Consider the following 5,974-nt stretch of genomic DNA (forward strand, 5'->3'; position numbering starts at 1 on the left):
CCCTCTCTGGTCAAATTAAAATAAGTAAATAAATAAAGTTAAATAATTCTTAAAAAAAAAAAAAAGACGTATTCATTCTATAATTTGGCCATTGCAATTCGTCTCTGTCTATAATCATTTTCTTCCACGTGGCAATTATAATGGTGAAGCGGGCATATATAGTAAAGCAACAGCAAAATGAAAACGCCCATCTTTATTTAGGATCCAGAGATAAGATGTGCTGCCAGGGTCAACCCAAATGTCTGTCTATGCAATAGATCCAGAATATTTGGGCCAGCAGGTGGCATGGTGGTTAAGGGCGCTAGACTCCCATGTGGCAGACCACAGTTCGAGTCTTGGACCTGGTGGCTTGCTTTCTCACTTTCTCTCTTTCTTTGTCCCTCTCTGGTCAAATTAAAATAAATAAAAATTTAAAAAGTTAAATGAAATAATTCTAAAAAAAAAAAAAAAAAAAAGAAAGTAATGTCATGAGCCGAATATAAGGTTGTTCGAAATGAGAATAGTGAAGAGTTTTAATATTCTCTTGGGAAAAGAAATATGGGATTATGGGCTGCAGCGAGGACCCAGCAAAAGCTGGAGATGGTAAATAAGTAACTGAACCAAATTCTTAAAAAAAAAAAAAAGATCTGGAATATCTATCATACCAAGTCCGACAAGTTACTATACAGAGTAGATACCATTATGATGTTGAGACTGCTTATACTTATGAAGTCATATTCATAAAGTTTCTTGTACATTGAAAATGAACATTTAGGGACTAGCAGATGGTGTAGTGGTTATGTTGTTGGACTTCCACGTCACTGACCGTGGTTCAAGTCCTGGACTTAGCAGCTTGAAACTCACTCCAGGTACATGTGCATGCATACCCAGAATTCCGAGAGGACAGTGGAAGAAGGGATTGCAGTGTGGTCATCCCCTCTGGAGGGGGTATTTTTTTGCTTTCTGTCTACATCTCTCTGTCTCTCTGGTGAGCTCACGTGCCCTAACAGCAAAAATCTCTCTAAAAAAATTAAAATAAAAAAAGGAACATTTATAGAATGCACAGGCACATGCATTGTTCATGTAAGAGTTGAGAAAACCTTGTCACGCAGGAAAATGAATAAATGGTGAAGAATGGGATTGTCGGGAACCAGCAGTTAGCGTAATGGCTATGTCGCTGGACTCCCACGTAGTCAACCGCGGTTCGCGTCCCGGACCCGGTGGCTTAAAACTCACGCCGGGCGCGTGTGCGTGTGTGCCCAAGATCCCGAGAGGAGAATGGAGGAGAAGGGATTGCGGCGTGACCATACCCCCTGGGGGGCGATTTCTCGCTTTCTGTCTCTATGGGATTGTCAAATTCAAATACGTGAAAATCAAGAGATTCATTAAGGTAAAAAAAACATTATGTACACACTTGAAATATAGAAAGATTGGGCCAGAAAGTGGTATGGTGGTTAAGGGCACTGGACTCCCACCTGGCCAACTGTGGTTCAAGCCCTAGACCTAGCAGCTTACTTTCTCACTTTCTCTTGCTCTCTCTCTCTATATATCCCTCTGGTAAGAAAGAAAGAAAGGAAGAAAAGAAAGAAAAGAAAGAGAGGAAGGGAAGAGAGGAAAGGGAAGAGAGAAGGGAAGAGGGAAGGGAAGAATGGAAGGGAAGAAAGGAAGGAAAGGAAGGAAAAAAAGGAAGGAAAGAAAGGAAAGGAAGACAGGAAGGAAGAAAAATAATTTTATATATATATATATATATATATACACACACACACACACACACACACATATATACAGAAAAATTACTGTGCAGGGTCAGCAGGTAGTGTGGTGGTTAAGGTGCTGGACTTCCACATGGTCAACCGTGCTTCGAGCCCTGAACCTGAAGCTTTCTCACTTTTTCTCTGACTCTTTGAGTGTATGTGTCCTGTAGCAAACTTTAAAAATATTATATAAAAATAATTTTAAAAAAGATTACTGTGTAAAGGAAAAATGAACAAAGCAGGCTATGTCACGATGATCGTAACAGCAAAAAGTAGTTAATTAGAGAATAGCAACTATTCGGGACCATAGCAAACAAATGGTTATATGCAAATGCAGGGAGGGCCCATGGATTCACTCTACTGCTACTTCCTGTACTTCATCACAAACTATATTCTAATGTTATTATTTTATTTGAGAGGTTTTTGCTACAGAGCATGTGCACTCACCAGAAACACAGAGACAGACAGAGAGATAGAGAGAGAAAGCGAGAAATCACCCCCTGGGAGGATGGCCACGCCGCAATCCCTTCTCCTCCATTCTCCTCTCGGGATCTTGGGCATGCATGCACACGTGCCCCGCATGAATTAAAGCCACTGGGTTTGGGACTCGAACCGTGGTTGACTACATGGGAGTCCAGCAACGTAGCAATTCCGCCATCTGCTGGTCCCCCCAAATAACTTTTCTTATATCCAGAGAATTTACTGTGCACTTGTAGTTGGAGAAAGACATAAAATGATAATCATTTATATTAGTGAAATAAACTGAGAGCCCAGTGGGAATAAGGTTAGTAATATGGCAGAATCAGACCCTCCAAAACATACAACCCTCTACAGAATAATAAAGAAAAAAGTAGTGAGGCCAGCAGGTGGCATAGTGGTTAAGGCACTGGACTCTCACATGGCTGACCACAGTACAAGTCCTGGATCCGGTGTCTTAAAACTCACACCAGGTGTGCATGCATTTGTGCCCAAAATCCCAGGAGGAGAATGGAGAGGGACTGCAGCATGCCCATCCACCTGGGGAATGATTTCTCACTTTTTGTCTGTCTCTCCAGCAAGCACATGGACAGTATAGCAAAAATATCTCCAAAAGAAACTACTCAGTAAGAAGAAAACAGTGGAAGCGTTCAAAACAACTTTGTCAAAACCCTGGAAGACTACTACTGTAGTTGTTTTGTTTTTTAAATTTTCTTCCTTCTCTGTTTTGAATGGAGTATTCCAAATTATTCCATTTTCTACCTGACCTAACTAAGGTATGTGGGACCCATAAGGTGGGTCCAATCTTCTCCGGACTTGAAGACTCTCCTTCCAGATGAGTCCTGCCCCATGCCCAGAAGAAAGGGAAGCCGGATAAGAGGACCAAACCTATGAACATCTCATATTCTTTAGCCTTCCCTATTTCATTTCTATAAGGTCAGCCATGCTTTAGTCCTACCCATGCTGAGGTCTCAGAAAACCTAAAACAGGGATTAGAGCTTTACTTAGTACTTAGCCCAACACCCTGAGGTTTTGGAGGGTGGCAAACCCACAGAGGGCATGGAAGATCTTTATCTCTTCTACTACATCTCTTTACCTGTATCCTCTGCAATAGCTTTGACAATAAGCTGATAAATATAAATGTTTTCCGAAGGCTGTATTTCTTTTATTTTTTTTTTAAGGTTTTTGGTATAGGGTGGGTATGCTCCCCAGAGAGAGACAGACAGAGACAAAGAGAAGAAAAGTGAGAAGTCATCCCTCAGGGAGGATGGCCATGCCTTAATTCTTTCTCTTCCTGGGACTTTGGGCATACACCCACATACGTGTTGATTTTCACGCCACCAAGTGTGGGACTCGAACTGCATTCAGTTATGTGGCAGTTAGCACCTTAATCAAAACACCATCTGTTAGGCCACCTCCTGATTTTTTTAAAAAATTATTTTATTTAGCTTTATTTATTTTTCTGTTTTATTTGACCAGAGAGGGCCAGAGTGAGAGAGAGGAAAGTGAGAAAGCAAGCCACCAGTTCTGGGATTTGAACTGTGGTCGGCTTTGTCAGAGTCCAGTGCCTCTAACCACTAGGTTACCTGCTGGCCCCTCCTCCTCCTTTTTTGAGTGGATCTGGTAAATTAATCAAAAAAAAGGAGGCAAGCTAGTTATGGACACTGGAGACAGTGTGGGACGAGGGTGGGAGAAAGGAAGAATATAGGAAAGGAAATCAGAGAGAAAAAATAGAGAGGCAAGACATCTGTGGGGTACAGAAATGGTTTATTACCTGTTGATGATAACGTGTATCGTATTCTCAACTGGACTGGTCTGAGGTGTAATTCATGTTGAGTAAAATTATAGCGAGTGAAATGTTTAAGAAAATACTAAAAGTAATAAAATGAATACATAAACTTGTTTAAAAAAAGAGGAGGTGAGCTGTGACATTTGGTCACAGAAATGTTCACTGTTCATGGAGATGCTGAGTACACAGTAAGAGATACTGAGGTTTTGTTTGTTTGTTTGGGTTTTTTTGGAGAGATTTTTGCTATAGGGTTTGTGCACTCAGCAGAGAGACAGGATGCGAGAGATCACCCCCCAAGGTGGATGGCCATGCCGCATTCCCTTTTCCTCTATTCTCTCAGGAGTCTGGGCATGCGCACGCATGCACACACACACACGTGTGCCCAGTGTGAGTTTTAAGCCACCAGGTCTGGGACTTGGAACCACGGCTGACTATGTCAGAGTCCAGCAATGGAAGCATTGCGCCATCTGCTGGTCCTGAGATACTGAGTTTTTCGTTTTTTAACTCAATGTAAAAATCTCAAAAAAGGCAAGTAGAAAAGCCCTCTTAGCAAAAATCTCTCAAACAAACAAACAAACAAAACGCCTTCTGAAGGTTCTCCTTGTGCCTGCCTACCTCCTCTCATAGAAGGTAGCAGTCAGGGCCAGCAGGTGGCATAGTAGTTAAGGCACTGAACTCCCACAAGGCCAACCAAGGTCTGAGTCCCAAACCCGGAGCCTTAAAATTCATGCCAGGCATGTGTGTATGTGCCCAAAGTCCCAAGAGGAGAATGGAGAAGAGATTGCAGTGTTGCAGTGCGGCCATTTGCACTGGGGAGTGACTTTTTGCTTTCTGTGTCTCTAGCAAGTACGCAGGCCCTAAAAGCAAAAATCTCTCTTTCAAAAGAAAAAAAAAACAAATAAAAGAGAGAAGTCCTAATTCTCAGTGTGCGAACAGTCACTCTTAAAGGGATTAAGAGCAGATCTTATTGGAAACTCATTGTCGGTGTGTTTCATAGTATCAGGAACTCTCCTGAAGATCACATGCAAGGGTCTGTCTCCTCTCTGTTTCTTCTCATAAGAAAATTAGGGTAGAAAACTGCAACGAGTCCCTAAGTAAACAAAACTCCTGCAGGAGCACAGGACAATGATTTTTTTTTTTATCGAGTCTGGAACAGATCACCTCAACACAGCACAAAAAAGTTGGAGAGAAATATCTAAATACAAACGAGGGTATTCAGTGGGGCCAGCAGGTGGCGTGGTGGTTAAAAGGAGCTGGACTCCCACATGGCCGACCACGGTTCAAGTCCTGGACCTGTCGGCTTGCTTTGTCACTTTTGCTCTCTGATCAAACTGAATAATAATAATAATAATAATGGGTAAAGTTAAATAAAATAATTAAAACATGAAAGAAATTAGGGTATTCGGACAACCCTTAGAGCCTTGTGCTCAAGGGAGCCAGATTCCACATGGCCAGCTGCAGTGTGGATTCCAGCATGAAAAACATGCCAGATGTACCATTTTTCTATCCTGCTGGGAACTAGGGCACGCACACATACATATCCAGTACGTTTTCCTAGCCACTAGGCTGGAATTTGAATGACATGGTAGGCCATGTGGGTACCACCTCCCTCAAACATCAGGCCACAAGGCCAGCCTCTGCAAAAGTGCTTTTAAAATGCCATTGGGGGAGGGGGGGGGAGGGGAGCCAGCAGGTTGGTTAAGATGCTGGACCTCCACATGGCCGACCATGGTTCAAGTCTTGGACTCGGCAGCTTGATCTCTCACTTTCTCTCTCTCTCTCCTTCTCTTGTCAAATTAAAGAACAATAATAACAAATAAAAATATATATATAAAAAAGGGAACCAGCATGTGGTGTGGTGATTAAGACGCCGGACACTACCACAGGGCTGACCACGGTTCGAGTCCTGGACCTGGTGGCTTGCTTTCTCATTTTGCCTCTCCTTGTTTCTCTCTGGTCAAATTAAATGAATGAA

The 5,974-nt window shown here is 42.4% G+C and overlaps 1 protein-coding gene across 1 annotated transcript in view; it reads right to left on the minus strand.

Annotated features, from left to right (window-relative positions):
- LOC102486279 (zinc finger protein 709-like) overlaps window positions 1-5,974 on the minus strand; it is a 27,362-nt gene that overhangs the window by 5,375 nt on the left and 16,013 nt on the right. The gene's annotated exons all lie outside the window — the stretch shown is intronic.

This window comes from Tupaia chinensis, unplaced genomic scaffold, assembly GCF_000334495.1.
Source record: "Tupaia chinensis unplaced genomic scaffold, TupChi_1.0 Scaffold000201_2, whole genome shotgun sequence".
NCBI lineage: Eukaryota > Metazoa > Chordata > Mammalia > Scandentia > Tupaiidae > Tupaia > Tupaia belangeri.